Genomic DNA, 19902 nt, shown 5'->3' on the forward strand with positions numbered 1-19902 from the left:
CTTCACTTTAGTGATGAGGAATCTGGGACCAGAAGAGGCTGTGTCTTGCTGGAGGTCAGACAGTTGACAGTTGGTGAGATCAGGACCAGAACCAATGTCTTCTGACTCCCAGCATCTCCCCCCACCCCAGTCAGGTATCCCATATAGAAGTCCTGGCAGGTAAGACTGAGACAGCAGTTGACAAGATGTACACCATGTCCTCATCCTGGGCTCAGGACAGCCTATGCCTCTCAGCCCCCTGACACCTCTGGAGATGTGTGACTGAGTTCTGGGCAAGAAGTGTGGACCTGGGTCCTGAAGTCTCTCTTGAGGTCCTTCACGTTCTCTCTCTGCTTGCTCACTGGCTGGCCAACGCACAGGGCCCAGGGAAGGACTCCAGGGCCCCTGGGACAGCAGAGGTGGGAGATGTTCCTGAATGGCTGCTAGCGGAGCACCTTGCTGACTACAGCGAACAGTGGAAGAGAAAGAAACCTTTGCGGGGGGAAGCCACTAAGATTTAAGAATTATTTGACATAGCAATTAACCCATCCTGACTCATACAGGTGACAAAAAGCTAACATTAGTAATGATTATAACAAATATGTGATCCATTTAACAGGTCTCTTGTGTGCAGCTTCCACCCAAGAGGGGTTTAGCTAAGTGCTCCAGAGTGCAGGTTACTGGACCAAATAGCCTCGGTTCAAATCCTGACTGCTACCCACTGTTTATCCCATTGGGCAGGTTACTCAGCTTCTCCCTCTACGGCTCACTTTCTTCATAGTAAAATGAAGCTGATAATAATAGGCTGTTGTGAAAACAAGTGAGTCAGTAAAGGTAAAACCTCTTGGTACCACGCCTGGCAACAGACACATGTGCCCTTATTATCTAACCCAGATGAATAGGCCAGCCGAAGAAACACCCCTGACTCCTCAGCGGATGCTCATTTTGTTTGCCTTTTTAGAGCTTGGGATGGTTCTGGAGCCATGACTTTGATTCTTTGTTGCTATTGTTGTTTAGTCACTAAGTTGTGTTTGACTCCTTTGCAACATCAGGGACTATAGCCCACCAGGCTTCTCTGTCCCTGGGATTCTCCAGGCAAGAATACTGAGTGGGTTGCCATTTCCTTCTCTAGGGGATCTTCCCAACCCAGAGATCAAACCCATATCTCCTGCATTGGCAGGTGGATTCTTTACCACCAAGCCACCAGGGAAGGCCTGTTATGTCCTCTTACTGTGTTATTATTTGAAAGCTACCTTTTCATGGGGGAGTGTGTGAGCCTCCTACCCAATCTCTACTTGCCTGGGTGCCACCATTCTTTAGCTCTCCTTTAAAAGGCATTTTTTCCTCCTTCCCCTAGTTTTCCTGTAGTAAGGGGGCTCTTAACTCCATTCCATTCATCATTCTTTTTCAAAGCAACCAATTCAGAATTAAAATACAGAATATGATACCATCTCTGGGGACCTCATATCCCTGGGCAGAGTGTGACATAAGCCTCTGTCCTCCCCCAAAACCAGACTGTCTTTCTGTTGCTCTCCCCTCTTCTTCCTTCTAAATTCCATGAACTTCTAGTGCATGTCAATGCTGCCCTAGGCACTGCGTGCAGATGTAGTCAGGAATGATGCAGGTATGGTAAAGGGACTTGTTTTCAGCGGGGAGAAGGTGGATGGTAAACAGGTATACAAACACGGAAACCCAGAGATGCTATTGATGCTGTAAACGACACAGTCAGCACGGCCTCTGAGGAGGTGACTTTGAGTTGATGTGCACAGGTGGGAACAGCAGGGTGAAGGCCCGGACATGGGGGAGAGCTTGGCACAGTCTAGGAGGGAGTTGGAGCCTGGGAGCACCAAAGGTGACCAGGGAGTTCTGGCGGCATGAGCATAGAAGGCAGAGGGTGGCGGAGCAGATTGAAGGATCCGGAGGAGCAGAGGCACCCTCCTCTTCACCTGCCTTGCCACTGCATTTGTCCGAGCCCTCAGACTGGTCTCTAGTTTTTCCTTTCTTCAGTTCATCTCCTAAAATTAGAATGGGGTCATGCTCCCCCGCTCAGCCCACCTTTGGCTCTTCGTCAATGGTACGATCATCCTGACTGCTTAGCAAGGGGAACAAAGTGCTTGTGAGCTGGTGGTTCCTGTTCCCACCCCAGCCTCGTCTCCCCCACTGCCTCCATGGCCACATTCCCTCAGGTTCTCCCAAGCATCCTGCTCTCTCGCACTGCCACATGCTCTGTTCCACCTGCCTGGAGTGGCTTCTCACCTCTCCCCTCGGTGCATTCACAGGGGGACTCCTTGTCCTTCCAGACTCCACTGGGAGATCTTCTGTAACTGTCAGGCCTCTGCCCAAAAACCTCCCCAAACCCATTTCTTTCTCTTCTGAGCTCTCCTGGAGCCAATAACCCACCATCACAGCCCTTGTCTGACTATATTGTAATTATTTGTTTTCTTTGAAAAATTAGAAGTCAGAACAGCACAAAGAATTATACACACACACACACAGATATATAGTATATGTCTATGTTGAAGAGCTAACCACTATCCCAAAATATGACCTTAATTGGACACAGCATTTTTGCAGATGTATCAATAAATTAGTTAAGATGAGTCATACTGGAGTAAAGTGGGTCTATAATCCAATATGACTGGTTTCCTTATGAAAAGGGGAAATTGGACATAAATAAAGGTGGATTTGCGCAGAGGAAGACAGCATGAAGAGACACTGAGAGAAGATGGCCATTGACAAGCCGAGGAGAGGGGCCTGGAACAGATCCTCTCTTCATGGCTTTCAGAAGGACCCAATCCTCCCAACACCTTGATCACAGATTTCTAGCCCCCAGAACCGTGAGGCAACCCACTTGGGTTGTTTAAAGTGCCCAGCTTGCGGTGGTTCATCACAGTAGCCCCAGGAGACTCATGTACGCCCCCTGACTTCACAGCACTCCCACCCCTCAGCACTCCCATGTCCTCTCTCTCTAAAACATATCCCATATGTGTCCACTTCTCTCCATGTCGTGGCTAAGTTGTCATCACCCCTCACCTGGATTACTGCTCAGCTTCCTAACCATTCTTTCTGGTTCTACTCTTCTTTGTTTATGGCCTCTTCTCCCCATATGAGCCAGATCACGTTGCCCCCACCCATCATGACTTCCCAATGCCTGTGGAGTCAAATTGACTCCTTGCCATACCCTAGACATGCCTCCATCAGCTGGCTCTGCCTCTGTCTCTACTCTTGTCTTGCACTCCCCTCCTCACTCACCATGCCCTGGACACACCTACTTCAGAGTTGTCCACCCTGCAGGAACTTGTTAATTCCTTCAGTCCATTTTCTCTGAGATCTTGGCATGATCAACAGCTTCATAACATGCAGAGCTCCACACAAAGGCATTTCTACTTACTGTAACCTCAGATGTTAGCGCAACAGGAAGCCTTGGTTAACCAAGTCATCCGAGAAGCCAAGCCCCCAGTGAATCTCTACAACACCATCCTGTCTTACAGCCCTGGTAGTTCTTCCTACTCTGAAATTTCCCATTCACGTGCAGTGCTCTTGTCACTGTGGCGTATGCATTTATGGACTGTCTGCCTGCTCTGCTAAATGAGTTCAGTGAGAACTGGGGCCTTGCCTGTTTTATTCTGTTTAGATGCCCAGAGTTGAACATGTCCCTGAATGAATGAATGAATGAATGAAATGCTGATTAACTCAAGAGATCTTGAAAAAATTGTAAATTAGTCAATCCAGGTTTTGGAGGAGAGAGCCGGGGTAATGAAAGGCATAGAAAAGAGGCCATCAGTCACATCTGTGGTCAGACTCTGATGACAATTACCCACCATTTAGCCCACTATCCAGACAGATCCCTAGCCAAGAAACTCTTTTAAGGAGGAAATAATGATCAAGAAACTCCCATATCACTGAAAGCAGTAGGGAGTGGGGAGTATGCTTTATCAGGTCCCAAATAATCATCTACCTTCCTTTTGGTCTGTTACAAATTGCTCATCGTGGCTGTGACTTTCTGATAACAAGGGATCCTTCCCTAATTACTATATGCTCTATTTCAGGTTCAGCAGAAAAGAAAATTAAAAAGCTCCATTTCACTCCAGGTTCAAATGAGTCGATCTTTCAATCAATCAAGTATTAATTAAGCTATGCTAGGAAATACAGCAGAGGAAAAAGACCTTCTCTCTACTCAAAGATGATGCATGGAAAAGAATTAGAGAATGATTTAAGGACAATGAAAAGAGTTTAAAAGGGTTTTCTTCTGGGCTTTCTTTGACTTTCTGTTATGGATGGCCTAAAATCTCTAGCCACTTTATTCTCCTTTACTCTTTCTCCCTCTCTCTTCCTTTCCTTTCTCTCCTCCCTTCCCTAATTACATTGTCTCCCAAGGCTGCATGTCATAGACTCTGACAATAATTAGTTGTTTTCAGTCACTCTTAGGAATAAACACTAAAAATTGTGTCTCTCTGATACTCTGAAAATTCCAACAGTGCTAAATGTGATTGAATACAATATCCCCAGCCTGTTAGCAAGTTATAGACTTCCTCGTATTTATGTCCCTAGATCATCAAGGAAACTTAAGTTTTCTTCTCCTCAACCAAAAAACAATGCAGTCAGGACTTTTGCCTCCTTCCCTAACACCAGCTTGGAGTCTGGGCAACAACCACTTAAGCGCTTTGAGTTTAGTTTTCTCTTCTGTAAACACAGATATTAGCTATTAGCACATTTCTCAGAAGGCGAGGTGTTTTTTCCACTGTACTACATTGTTTTATTCCTTATACCCCCCAGAGTGCCTGGCAGACAGTGTGCTGAAAGTATTTGTTGAATGGATGAATGAATGAATGAGTGAGTGAATGAACAATATGTATAAAGATAATGTGTGTAAAGCATGTTGCCTAAGTACACTTCACACAGTGGGTGCCTTAAAATTGCCTTGAAAACCATATAGCACTCTATTTATTATACTACTCATTGTGTGAAAGGTAAAAACAGCCCTTCATTACAGAATTCATAGAGTTTTTGCAGAGTTTGATCACTTTTACTGTGAACTGGTTTAAGAAGTTAATCAGCCGATCCTAGGAATCAAGGCAGACTCATTTGCCTTTCCCCTGCTCTCTCATTAATTTTATTTCCATTCATTCTTAGCTGCTGCCCCTCTTTGAGCCCTCCTGATATCCAGGATCTAGTTTCTTAGGGCTACCTTGTCTTGTCCATCGCTATCAACTTTCTCCTCTTCATTTCAGCTAGAATGCTCACTTGTTTTCCTTTGACTATCCTCTTTTAACACAGAGACCTCAGAGGCCAAAGCCTCAAAAACAGAGGGTTGGCATAATGTCTTATTACCTTTCACAGGAACAGGGAATGATCTGTTGAATCCAAAAGCCACCATTGGTTGTGTTCTTACTAAGTGCCCAACTCTGTGTGTGTAATCAAGGCTCAACAGACATGACCTCATTCAAGAATGCAGGAGGTGAGTCTTTTAAATCCCCATTATACAGATAAGGAAACTGAGGCTATCAGAGACTAAGTAATTTGCCCAAGGCCATGGAGCTACTTTTCACTGTGTTCATAGGGTTCTTGAGGCAATAATACGGAAGTGGTTTGCAATATCCTTCTCCAGTGGAGCACGTTTTGTCAGGCCCTGACTAACAGGGACATGCCCTCCAACCGCTCCATGTCAGCCAGACGACATGTAGTCATGTATGGATGTGAGAGCTGGACCATAAAGAAGGCTGATTGCCGAAGAATTGATGCTTTTGAACTGTGGTGCTGGAGTAGACTCTTGAGAGTCCCTTGGACTTCAAGGAGATCAAACCAGTCGACCCTAAAGGTAATCAACCCTGAATAGTCATTGGAAGCACTGATGCTGAAGCTGGAGTTCCAGTACTTTGGCCACCTGATGGGAAGAGCTCCCTGGAAAAGACCCTGATGCTGGGAAAAACTGAGGGTGAGAGGGACGGGGGCAACAGAGGATTAAATGGTTGGATAGCATCACAGACTCAATGGACATGAGTTTGAGCAAATTCCAGGAGACAGTGAAGGACAAGGAAGTCTGGTGTATAGTTTGATCACTTTTCCTGTGAACGGACAAAACTTGTAGTTCATGGGGTCACAAAGAGCTGGACATGACCGAGCAACTGAACAACAATAATGGAGCTACTAAAGTGCAGAAGACCCTGCTGTAAATGTTATTCTCTAGAACTGCCATTCTCCAGATGACTTCAGTCTCTGCACCCTCTGTTCTAGGATGAAGGGGTATTCACCAGTCATTCACCTGTCAAGCATTTGAAAGCCTGGCATGTGTGCCACACTCTGTGGACACACCCTTGATGAACTAAGACACCCCCTGTGACCCTAAGGGGCTCACATTTTAATAGGACCAGAAATATAAGAGAAGTGTAATATGTCACACGTGACAGTGGCTGCTGGGGACCTAAAGGCATAAAACTCCTTAGAGTGCTCACTGACAGCCCAGGAGCTATATCCAACCCTTAGGCACTTCTATTTTATTTTATTTTTTCCCCCTCTGATTTCATATACAATTCTCATTCTTTAGTGAGTCCTAAAATTGGTCTACACTAACCTCCCATATCTGCTGGAGCATTAGAAGGACTGATGTTCCCCTAAACTGTACCCCAGTCCCCACCCTGCAGGCTTCACCCAGTCCTGACACCTACCTGGTCCCTGGAGGCATATTAGACTTGGTAACCCCAGGACCACACACTCCCTCCAGAACAGGGACTACACTGCCTGTTCTTCGCGCTGTCATCTGTGTAGCCGGAAGCCAGGCAGGGGGCTTGCAAAAGAGATGACGAAAGGCAAGCCTTACTTTCCAGCTGTCAACCTCCAATTTGATGGATTGATCTTGGTTTCTGGCTAATTAAACAAATGATAAGGATGAGGGATGTTTGCAAGAGGAATGAATACATATCCAAATGTCCCAAGCAGAATATAAAAGGCTGGCAGAGGGGTGCGGTGGAAAGAATATTAAGAGGAACCAGTTCTAGTTCTGGGTTCACTTGTCCTCCAAGCTTCTGACCTTGGGCAAATCAGTTAAGCTTTCTGAGCCCCCCTTTCATTTGAGAACTGCAGCTATGAGCCATCTCAGATATCTGTCAAGACTTGTGAACAATAGACAAGGTACGTCAAAGAACACTGCGAAAACTGCAGTCTAAATGCAAGGTAGGGGCATGTTAGAGGATTGTATTCAAAAGCTGAATTACAGCTAAAATTAGAACCCTGACTTCCCTTCTTGATGCAGCCCTCCACCCTAAATCTCCTCCCAAAACCCCCTCACCTTCCCTCCATCCTCATCCCAGGTCTTCTATGAATCATAGTCATTAAGGGCCACGTTTCCAATTTGGAGAATTTATGGGCACACACTCTGACACCAATCAGACTTGTGTTTGCCGTCTGTATATATCCAATCTGACCACATCCTGGTATTAGTGCTAATAAAACCTGTAGCCATGGTTACAGTGACATACCTGGGTTATACTGTTCTTATTTTCACTCTTCCAAACTATTGGGTAAAAAATTTTGGAGCCAATTTTGGTGGGTGTGGTAAAGTGCCGAAGTACAGTTTTATTTTTGGAAAGTGTGAGCTGAGGCTCTGAGGTCATCTTGGAGTTAGAAGCGGCTGGGGAGGGGCAGTGCGTTCTCTGGTCCCCAAATAAAGGGGACATAGTCTGTGCCTGACTCCAGTAACTGAAGTTTAACGTCATATCTGCTTAGAGGGAAGCTATGTTTTTAGAAAAAGCAAGAAGACAGCCAAGCACTTGTGTGATTCAGGGTCTCCCACAGGTGGTAATTAAAAAATAGACTCTGAATTTAAAGTTGCATCACTCTCTTTAATATTAGAGAACTCAGAGTACGGCAAACTTTGCAGCAATAGCTGAATGACTGACTTATTTATTTTCCTCAGTGGTGGCGGGGGAGAGGTTTATAAGCTGGAATAGTTGAAAACTAATGGGGTGGCAAAAATATACAATTATGCAACTCAGAAGCAATACAGATACAATTTTATTTTCCTTTCCATTTTCTCCCTTCATTTAATGTTAACAAAAGTTCAGGGCAATTAAAAGCTGAACGCTACCTTACTATAATATTAAGGCTTAAAATGTAAAGGCCAAGTCATAGAGGGAGTGAGCAGAAATATTCTCATTCCAGTCATAACTCACCCCTGTGGAATGCACAGTGTGGAAACAGTTCAGGTTCATCAGACTTTGGGCCACAGAGGGTGGGTAGGGCGGAGAAGTCGATGTTACTGGTGGATGAATCTTCACTTCCTGTCTGTGTGCATTTACATCTGTATCCCCAACATCGAGTGTGGATATAGATGTATTTTAACCGTTTTGATAAATAACTGTTGGTGAACGTAGAAGATATATACGAATGTGCTAAAACATTGATGGAGCACCCAGCCAGGCAAGTAACACCCCTTTTTTTGCCTCAATACCCTCTTTCTTTGATATAGGTGACATTTTCTCACTCTTATCAACTGCTGTTTTAGGTGCTTCTGTGCAAATAGATTGCTACCCCTAAGTCCTGTTCTAGAGGAATTCTGGAACTGCCACTGGCTTTGCTTTATCCCTGATACCCTCAGTTCGCCTGCCTTTGCCCCCCCAGCCCATATCAATATCTTTTCTTCTCCACCCTTGAAATGACTTTCCCAAAGGAGGCTGCAGGCATTGCCCATGAGTGATTTGGGAGTATGGATGGAAGAAACTGCTTAAGCTGGGGATTGTGGGGGTAGGGGAGTTCCTCACAGATACTAAAGAGTACACACAAACACACACACACTCTTCCCTCAGCCCTACCCCATCCTCCCTATCCACCACTTCTGCTCCATCCTTGCCTGGAGACCTCAAAGTATTATGGAAAACATTTTGGAAAGCATATGGGGCCAATGGGAGGTAGGGGAGATGGTGGGAGAGGCCAGGGAACTCTGATTTTCTCTCCCAGCAGGCTCTACACCAGCCTTAAGCTTTATCTTTCCTTAGCAGCCCTATGTATGTATATATATTTTATCAGCCCAGTGTATGTATGTATATATATTTTATCAGACCAACCCTCAAAGTATCAGTATCTTGAAGAAATAAGACACTGGGTGGGAACATTTTGATAGGGCAAAACGGTCAGGACGTGTAGTCCTTCTCCTGCTGGCTGGAAGGCAGGAGAGGGTCCCAGAGATGGGAGTTGGCTTGGAGCAGCCAGAGAAGGGCCTGGGAGTGCCCTTGAAGTGAGTGCTCTGCTCTACTCCTCAGTGGACAGTTTATGAGGCTCTAGACCCCTAGGCCTGGCTTTGAATAATATATGGTTTTATTTGTTTATACTCTTGTAGATTTTCATACAAGCTGAATTCTTGGCTAAAAGATAGCCTGGGAACATAGGGGAAGTTCATGGCGGTATGAGAAGCCAGTTCAAACTCTTACCTGTGACTTAACGTGTGTCCTCAGGAAGCTCATTCAGTTGCTTGGGGCCTCGGTTTCTTTTTCTCCCAAATGGGGGAAATCTGGGAAGAAACACAAGAAAGTGATGGCATGGTCCACCTCTGCAGAAGGGCACCGGGCACGGGGCTGCGGGGAGGCAGGCTGCTGGCACAGTTCTGAAGGCTGACTGTACGCAGGCACTTTCCAAAGTCAACCACCGCCTGGAAGTGGGCACCTGCCTGGGTCCTTGTGTCAGAGCAGCAGAGGGTGTGAATGTGCACCTAGGCTGTTCTTAAGAGTCACGACTGGTGTTACTCCAGGCTGATGTAGGGACAGGGCAGCAGCCATCACCCCTCAGTTCTCCCAGGTAGTCACAGGGGCCCGAAGTTCTTGGAGAACTGGCTGACATGCTGGGAGGTCTTCCTACCTCTAACCCCGAATGGATGGATGGGTGGACCCCACCCCGACCCCACCCCAACCAGTGAGGCTCCTCTTTCCCCTCGTGGTGCCAGTGCCGTGGTGCTAGGTAGCCTGGATCCTCCGTGTGCCCAAATGACCCCAGATTTCCAAGGGCTGGTCAAGCATGTCCACCCTGCCGGGCAGGTTCTGATAAACACATTCCATCCTTCGCAAGAGGCAAGAGTCGGTGGGGCCAAGCTGCTTAGTGTGAGCAGAAGGAGCAGAAACTGCAGGGGTGGCTGCCCTCTGACTTACTGCCGGGGGCGTGGGCGGGGGTGGGGAGGTTTGTATATAACATTCGAGAGCCTCCCTAAAGTTGTTTACTGGGTCACTAAAATAAAAATAATTCTGCAAACATCCTGTTCTTTGTCTATGAGGAGGCTAATAGTACTAATAGTGATGATTTGCATCAATGAAATATGCCATTCCAATTATTTTTCTGGTAGTTGCATATGGATTTCATTCCAAGAAATGTTAGTTAAGTATCTGCTGTGTGATCAACATGGTGCTGAGGGGGAAAAGAGAAGTGTATGATCTGGTTCACAGCCTAGGATTTCTTTTTTTTTTTTTAACTTTTAATTTTGTATTGGGGTATAGCCAATTAACAGTTGTGATCGTTCCGGGTGAATAGCACAGCGACTCAGACATACATACACATGGATCTATTCTCTCCCAAACTCCCCTCCCATCCCTGCTGCCACATAACAATGAGCAGAGTTAGGAGAGTTTCTTAATGAAACTTAGAATATGGTAAGTTCTGCCAGGCGACAGTGCAGGTTCCTGAATCCCAAGCCTCGGGTTCCCCATCTCTCAGACGGCAAGATAATAACTCCACCGACCCCACTCACCATCCAGTGTTGTTGTGAAAGTCAAGTTATCTATACATGAGAGTCTTGATAAACTGATAATGTTTAATTTTCAAAAATAATACAAGCAATTAAAGTCTAAGATAAATATCAGAAAGTGCCAAAATGCATGCACAGTTAGAAAGGAGAGTGATGGTTGTTGGCTTAGGTTTTAAGGAAGAGGCAGCCTGGAGGAGATGGAGGTTGTGTAGGGTCCCTGTACTGGGTGTAATCACATTGAGGGTTGGACATTCGAGAGAGAAGGGAAGCTAGGCTGAGCTGGATGGGATGGGAAAGCAAGAGCTGGGGTACGGAGGCCAGCACGTGCAGAGTTTGGGACTGGGAAGGCAGTGAAGAAACCTCTTGAGGAAGGTGGGTGAGATTTCAGGGGGCTTGGAAGGCTCAGCAGAGGTTTGGTGTAACAGGAAAGCCCTGAATGTTGGTGAGCAGGAGGGACGTAGCAATGTCAATGTTTCATTCTCTCACCTGATCCCTCTGGTAATTCAAAGTATGCCTTGGCCACAGCAGGATTAAGGGCCACCCTGGGCTCATGGGCAGTCTGCCCTAACCAGCCAGGCTTGGTAATCACAAATATTACAATTAAAAAAATAACTTTTATTAATAGCGTACTTTCTCCCTTAGACAATATCCGATTATGAACTGAAATGAAATATCACCAAACCAATCAGAAAGAAACTGTGATTTATTTCCTGATCCCTTAGGAAGGGAGGCAGAGGGGAGGGGGGAAAAAAAACCGTGGTGCAATCACTTCTCCAGTCTTAAAACTGATGCCTGAATGGGTTTGAATTTATTTATGACTGGGGAAAGTCCTAGCCTAGACCCTGCACTTATAACTCATTTTAATTTTTTAACAACTTCTTTTCTGCAAACATTTCTTCATTAAATCCACTGTAATGTGAGAAGGGAAGGGATTTCTTGCCCTATTTCACAGATGAATAAACTAAAGAACAGAAATGGGTGTTCAAAATTTGTTTAAAATTGCAAAGCTGGTCAGTGGCCAAGGGCAGACCAGGTTCTAGTTTTTCCATTTCCCAGCGTGATACTCTCCTTGCTGTATTAACTCCCAAAAAGCTACAGGAGAGGAACCCACAATGGCAACCAGTCACTCTTCCAGTTTATAAAACCTTCCATTTCTCAGACTCCCTGAGATATGTGGGCCTTCCTGCTTTGGGGCCTCACGAAAGCATCTTTATCTCAAATCCCCCCAACTCTCCCCCAATACCACCTCAACCAGTACTCCCCAGTCTCCGGGTCCCTATGTGTTTAGTCTCAGCTGAAACAGCAGCCCCTTAGGAAGCCTCCCACGACCTCATTAGAGCTCCTGCCCTGTACCCCATCACTGTTCCTGTACCGTCACCACAACCCACTTTAGACTCACTGTTTATTTAATCATCTTGTTTCCTTTCTAGACAGAATGTATTCCCACCTGTTCTGTTCTTGGAAAAATATTTGATGGGACATGTTCTTGGAAAATATTTGCACCTGTTTTGTTCTTGGAAAATATTTGTTGAATTAGAGAATGACCATATTTATAGATGAGGAAACTGAAGTTCACTGAAATTCAATGAGTTGCCCAAGGTCTCACAGCCAATCATGGCAGACATGGCAGTTCTTCTGCCCCTAAATATCCAGGGCTCATTCGCTGGTTTCTGGGTTCGCACCCAGCATTGTGGCCACACAGAAGATACTCAGGAAAAGAAAAAAAGAAAATCTACCAATTGGAATTTCAGCATTTGGGGTTTGGAGAATTCATTCAACCTGGGCTCAGATGCCAGATAGCCGGGGGCATTCCAGACTGCAGGCACACTCTGCAGGCCTTTTTTGGTGACTGGCTACTTTTGGATCTCCAATGAGGCTGTCAGTGCCAAAAAGCAGAAATGCCAGCAGTGAGACCTGACTTCCAAAGATCGCTGGCCTCAAATGGATATGGGCCTTTGCCTCACAGGATGCCATATTGAATATTATAAATCACACGAGAGTGAGGCTATTGCCATGCTTTTGGAAAGCCCCAGTTGGCTGTGTTCCTGACACATTTTGCTGTCAGGAATTGCTAACATTGCATTTGGTAATTCTCAGACGCCAAGTCAACGGAGTAGCGAAAGTGTGTGTTACATTCAGCGTCTCAGTGCCTCACTGGTATTACTGCAAAAGTTCTCCCTGTTTTTTTTTCCTCAGAAAGAGGAACTCCTTTGGCTGGCTTTTTTCTTCCTTCCCTGAGCCTGGGTAGTCGACACAATTGAGTCCAAGGAGGCCAAGGAACTGCCCTTTCCCCTCTCTACGGCCCACAGTTCAATACAATGCACATCCGTTGAGAACCTACTGTGCGCACAAGGAGCTTCTTTTTTCTAAGGCTCTCCCAGCTAATCTGCCTAACAAGATGTGAAACTTGCTGCCAACCTCCTGGGTAAGGGATTCCAAACTAAAGACACAGAGTGTGAATCAAGGAATTTATTTTTTGCCTGGGAAATGGATGAGCACAGGGGAACAGTGAAGCATGGCTAGTTAAATGTCCCAAGGGAAATGCAAGCACATGGTTATGGGAGCAGCACGAAGGAAGCTGTTCATTCCAATGAGGGAATCTAGGCAAGGCTTCGAGCAGGGTAGGATTTGAAATGGCACCTGCCGGGAGAATGGGATGATTAAATGCAGTGAGGATGAGAATTAAGGGATTCCAGGCTGTTCAAGAAAGCACAGCTGGCTCAGAGAAAGAAGCCAATCAAGGTGGCCCAGGCACCGGGCCCAGATCTGGAGAGTTTGAATCTGCCACTGTTACCATGGCAACAAACAGCTCACTCTCCCAGCCAGCTGCTCTAATCCATGGCATTCCAGGCAACAGCTCGGCCCAAGGTGAGGGTTCCTAAAGCTGTGGCCTGAGGAGAAGAGATACTACTGGGAGACTTGCTCTCCCTCTTCACCTCCTTCCTTATTCTGACTTGAATGTCCAAGGACAGAGCAGGGGTAACAAGATGATGCACTGGGCCAAGGACCTGCCCAGGGGTTGTTTTTCATGTTTAACCATGAAAGCAGATTATTGCGTGAGAAAATCTGAGTGGCTAGTCAGTTTTCTGCCTCCTTCCCTCTCAACTCCAAACATGCTTTATTTCTTTGTATATTCTTAAATGTGTAGATAATCCCAAATTCCAATCTGGGGCCATGAGGGTAACCAAAGTCAGTTCCAGCTGGCCTAAGATCAAAGAGATTGCTCCAAATGGCAACCCATTCCAGTATTCTTGCTGGGAAATCCCATGGACAGAGGAGCCTGGCAGGCTACAGCCCATGGAGTCGAAGAGTCGGACACAACTGAGCAGTTAAACAACAACAACAACTCTTTCATACACACACACACACACACACACACACACTCACTCACTCAGTTAGCCTACCCATGTAACAGTACTATTAACATTTAGCCCAAGGTTGGTGGAAACCAAATGAGTTTTTTGTGTAAGAAGGGCAACCTGAGATCACAGGCTGCGAGCTGGAAGCCTGTGAGGTAGATGTGGTCAGTGAAGAGAGGTCGGTTGAGACACAACTTCCAGCGAGTCCTGTAGGGATTCCCACACTACCTGTGTTACTCTCTCAGGTGGACCAGCTTGGGTCAAAGGCTGTTTGCCCTCCTCCATTCACTAGCTGTCTGACCTAGGAAAGTCCCTCTACCCCTCTGTCCCTTAGATATAAAAGAATAATCAGAATAGACCCTCTGCCATTGAATTGTTACGGAAATCAGATGAGTTGAATCATCTTTGTCATGTGGCTAAAGCAGCGCCTGGCCCACATTCCATAAATGTTAGTTTTATCTGTCAGGCCCCGTGGGTGTTGAGCTTGTGACCCCTGATGTAATCCAGCAGTGGGGAGTTCAAGGATGCAGAAGGGACCACAGTGATTGATGACTCCCGTGTGTAGTATGGCAAGATGCCTTTGGGTGTCCTGGGCAGAGCCCAGGAGGAATGCTTTGGCCTATAAAACTAGAGCAAACTCTGACCTATGTGTACTGAACAGCCCTCAGCAGACAGGGCAAGAAAAAGGAGAATTTGGTGACCTGGGGACTTTTTCTGGAATCACAGTTACATAGAGATCATCACAGTTGAACATTTCTGTCCCTCTTCTACCTACCTCCCTGACAATGAATGTAAGATACTGTGGATACTTACGTAGTCTTCCTATTGTATACTTGTGGTACAGATGCTGTTCATATCCACTTTTCCACTTGATGTAGACTATTTGAGAGGTTTTTCCTCTAGGAATCCCCCATGCCTAGTTCAGTGTTGGTACATAGTAGATGCTCAATAAATGCTTGTCGATTGGTTAGTGAACCAACTGAACGGTTATGGGTTTGAGAGAGCTGAGAGTGTCTGTGTGAGGCTATATGTTACCTCCTCCAGGTCAGGGTGCCCACAGTCATCGCTGGGAACCTGAACCCTAATATCTCCATGAGCTTTGGAGTGGCCTCGGCAGGGCCAGGTCAAGGTGCTATAACACGGTAGGGCTGCAGCAGTGGAGGGGACCAGGACTGGGGCCTGTGCAGAACAAGAAGACCTTGCTTTCAGAGTTGGGGAGGAACCCAGAGTAGCAGCTTATGACTTAGGTAAGTTGAGCCTGTGAAGAACAAGAAGACCTTAGCTAAGTTGAGCCTGAAGAGCCAGCCAAGCAGGGGTGAAGCAGATGTTGGGGATGCCGCGAGTGGCACAGTCCAGAGCCTGGGTGGTGGGCAAGGAAACGGTGGCACCTGCAAGCAGAGATCCCAGGACAGGCTCTAAGTCCCAGGGTTGGGGGAGGCTGTTTCTTCCACCTCTAGATGAGGGGGCATGACTGCGGCTGGGCTGGGCTGGGCTGGGCAGCTTCCTAGGAATAGGCAGAAGGTCCCTGCAGGTGGGACCTGTGCCTGGTTTTGGTTTTTAAATTCCCCCACAGCCTCCAGGATAGTGTTTGACACACATAAAGACTTTAAAGAAATATGTATGAGAAAAAAATGAAGCCAGAGGGACTTCCTGGTGGTCCAGGGGTTAAGAAAGCTGCCTGCCAGTGCAGAGGACACAGGATCGATCCCTAGTCTGGGAAGATCTGGTCTGGGGCAACTAAGCCCATGCATCACAACTACTGAGCCTGCGCTCTAGAGTCTATGAGCTGCAACTACTAACTGGAGCCCAGGCTCCACAACAAAAGAAGCCACAGCAATGAGAAGTCTGCGCACTGCAAAGAATTGCCTCTTCTCACCACAACAAGAGAAAGCCCATATATCAAAGAGGACCCAGCGTGGCCCAACGTAAATAAATAAATAAAATGCAACCAGAGCCAGGCTGGGACAGCTTCTGCCTTCTAAAGCAAGGCCAGCAGGGCTCCCAAGAGTTTTTACAACTCTCCTTTTGTAAGAGAGGGGCTGAATGTGAACCAGGGAAGGTAAGTGAGGGCCGATTCTCACCAAAAACCCCTGGGAAAGAGGAGCAGGAATTATCCACCTGGGAGAGTCGAGATCTTTCCACCAGGCTGCTGCTGCTTGTCCCTGCAGGCTGAGGTGAACTGCCTCAGATATGAGATAGCCATGAGTTTGGAGGTCTTGATGCAATAACTCAACCCTGAGATGAAGTGGAGAACTTAGAGTTTCAGAAAGTGGTTTAGCAGTTCATTCCGTGTCTGTTCCAGGATCCCAGGCACCTCTACAGACTCCTCACCTGGGCACAGTGAAGATGTTTTCACAGCCTTGCCCCTCTCCCCACCCTGCTCCCTGCCTTCTCTTGCCTCCTGATGTTTTCAGACTGAGAGAACAAAGAAAGCTGTTCTAGGCGTCTCCTCACCTCCTTTCCCTCATACCTGGGCCACAGCTGCTTATTTCTTTCTTTATTTTGGCTGGGTCTTCGCTGCTGCTCAGCCTGTTCTCTAGTTGTGGCAAGTGGGGTCTACTCCCTGGTTGTGGTGTGTGGACTTCTTGTTGTGGTGGCTTCTCGTGTCGTGGAGCACAGGCTCTGGAGCACAGGCTCAGAAGTTGTGGTGCACAGGCTTAGTTGCTCTGCAGAATGTGGAATCTTTCCATACTGGGGGTGGAACCCATGTCTTCTGCATGGGCAGGTGGATTCTTGACCACTGAGCCACCAGGGAAGCCCCCACAGCTGTTTCAAGAAAGCAAATGAGTGGAGTCTCAGGCATTGCAGTCCTGCAGCAGCATGACAGGGCCTGGAAGTTCCATCTGCAGAAGCACATGTGTTTATTAACCTGTGTGTAATGAGCAGCTACTGTGTGCCAGACACTGGGCACAAGGAATGAGGAACTGGTGGTGCCAAAGGAGGATGGGCGAGGGTCCAGCCTCACCAAGTGGCACAAAAGATCATTTATATAAATGAAATAATAACAGGAACTTAGATTTTGTCTCCTCTGGTAAGTCTGTCACCTAAGAGCTGGGCTAAGTGTATTTCCTCCCTATTGTCACACCTGTCATAGCACTGGTCACACTGTATTATAACTGCGTCTTTATCCATCTGCCAAAGCGGACCGTAACAGAACAGCTTCTGATTCATCATTGGTGGCAGTTGCAGTTTCTTTATAGGAGAGGCTTATCAATAACACTCTGGAGCCAGAGGAAGAGAACTTAACTCTTGGTAGAGGCCTCAGTTTTCCTCCTATGTCAAATAGGTATTATAGTTGGACTATGAGGATTAAGTGAGAGCAAGGATATGACTTTCTTAATGCAATGCCTGGCACATAAACAGTCCTCCAGAAATGCTGCTGGTGTTACCTTTTGCTCACTACTTAACCGCACCAAGAAGGATTTGTAGTTTACCCAAATATTTTCTTTTTTTATAATTTATTTATTTTTTGACTGTGCTGGGCTTTCGTTGCTGCACGCAGGCTTTCTCTGGTTGCAGAGAGTGGGGGCTATCCTCTAGCTGTGGTACACAGGCTTCTCATTGCAGCGGTTTCTCTTGTTGCAGAGCACAGGTTCTAGGTGCACAGGCTTCAGTAGCTGTGGCGTGTGGGCTCAGTAGTGGCAGCTCATGGGCTCTAGAGCATGGGTTCAGTAGTCGTGGTGCACAGGCTTAGTTGCTCTGTGGCATGTGGAATCTTCCTGGACTCGGAATCGAACCTATGTCTCCTGCATTGGCAGGTGGATTCTTAATCACTGCACCACCAGGGAAGTCCCCCAGATATTTTCTATCTCAAGCATCCAAATAACTCTGCATCTCTAGGACAACAAGAAGCAGAGTTTAATATCTTTCCTTAAAGCATAAGATCAAAGGCAACAAACAAGGGACCAGGTGTGGGAAAGCATGCCACTTCATATGCCTCTTATCCTCAAGAAAGGAAGTGAATTTACATCTGCTGATTAAAATGCTAGAGAAAACAGTTTGATGGTTCCTCAAAAAGTTACACATAGAGTTACCCAGTGATCTAAAAATTCTACTCCTAGGTATCTACCCAGAACAATTGAAAATAGGTACTCAAACAAGTCCTTGTACTTACATGTTCATAACAGCACTATTCACAATAACCAAAAGGTAGAAACAACCCAAGCGTTTATCAACAGATGAACAGTTAAACAAATTATAGTAAATACACAGAATGAATAATTATTCAGCCACAAAGAGCACGAAGCACCAGGAAAAGCTAAAACGTGAATGAACCTTCAAAACATTAAGCTAAATGAAAGAAGCCAGACACAAAAGGGCAGACATTTATAGGAACTATCAGAACAGATAAATCCATAAATGCAGATTGCCAGGAGCTGGGAAGAGGGAGCAATAAGGGGTAACTGCTTAATGGGTCTGGGGTTTATTTTGCAATGACAAAAATATTTTGGAACTAGAGGTGGTGATGCTATTAATACAACATTATGAATGTACTATGGGCTTCCCTTGTGGCTCAGATGGTAAAGAATCCTCCAGCAATGCCAGAGACCCAGGTTCAATCCCTGGGTCAGGAAGATCCCCTGGAGAAGGAAATGGCTACCCACTCCAGTATTCTTGCCAGGAAAATTCCATGGACAGAGGAGCCTGCTGGGCTACAGTCCATGGAATCACAAGAGTCAGACATGACTGAGCAACTAAAACTTTCAATCAATCCCTTTTGTGAATGTACTAAATGCCACTGAATTGTTCACATTAAAATGATTTTCTGTAATGTGAATTTCACTTCCATAAAAAAATGGGAGGAGATAATACAAAATTTCTTGAAAGCTGATAGATGATAATGGAAAACAATGGTATAGTTTCTATTATTAAGGTTTAAGAAGTATAACATTGTTGATTTGATTATCTTTTTGGTGTGTATGTATTCATTCCCTCCAGTACCAAATACCGAATGACCACATACCTCAGTGGTTGAAGTATTCCTTCTTGAAAGAATAATTTATTTTTTTAAAACATCTGAAGACTTATTCCTGGAAAATGTCAGTCAGGAGCATCAGACCTTCTTCCCCACGTGTCACATGCCCTGTGACCGTGTCCCTTCCTCTTGTCCCAGAGAAGGTGGGGGAAATGCAGTATTTCTACCTGAACATGAGATATTCTTTCCACACCCTGCTGTGGAAACCTGTGTTATCCATCCACTGAAGACACAGTAAAACTCAGCTCTTTCCTCAGAGGGGTCAATAATATCTCCCTGCAAAACTGCATGGACACAGTAGTTGGACAGCAGCGAGTGTCCTAAGGCACCCGGCACATCGTTGCTTTTCTCTTGAGCCAGAGAAGGCGTCGGGCCAAACATCCTGCAGGGAAGGCTCTGAGTTTCTCTTCTGGAAACCAGGAGCACTCTGAGCAAGCAGGTCATGTCTGGGTGGTACGCTGTTCCTGTGTCTTCCCCTCTCCCTGGGAAGTCTCATTATGGGATAGGGTGGGTCACTCACGTAATGAGTCTGGAGGTTTTCATCTAGGCCATGTGGCTGTCACTGCTCTGGCAACTGCCGCTTGGCAGACTGTGGGCCTTGGGCAGGAGGGGATGTTTCAGGTCAGGACTGGAATGTGGAATGAGGGAGGTGAAGGTGGGAGCCATCAGTCAAGAATCAGAAAGGAGCCCGACAGATGAGGTGCATCTGCAGGGCTGGCCCTGACAGTGGCGTGTTCTCTTCCAGCCCCACTGCTTCTCCCCAGCAGAACATAAACAACCATGATATGCTTGATGTGCTGGTAGAGCAGCCTGGTGGGGGTGGGGGGAGGGAGCAGCGGCTGTCACTTTTGTATGCCTCAAAGTCT

The sequence above is a fragment of the Bubalus kerabau genome, chromosome 5, assembly GCF_029407905.1.
Source record: "Bubalus kerabau isolate K-KA32 ecotype Philippines breed swamp buffalo chromosome 5, PCC_UOA_SB_1v2, whole genome shotgun sequence".
NCBI lineage: Eukaryota > Metazoa > Chordata > Mammalia > Artiodactyla > Bovidae > Bubalus > Bubalus kerabau.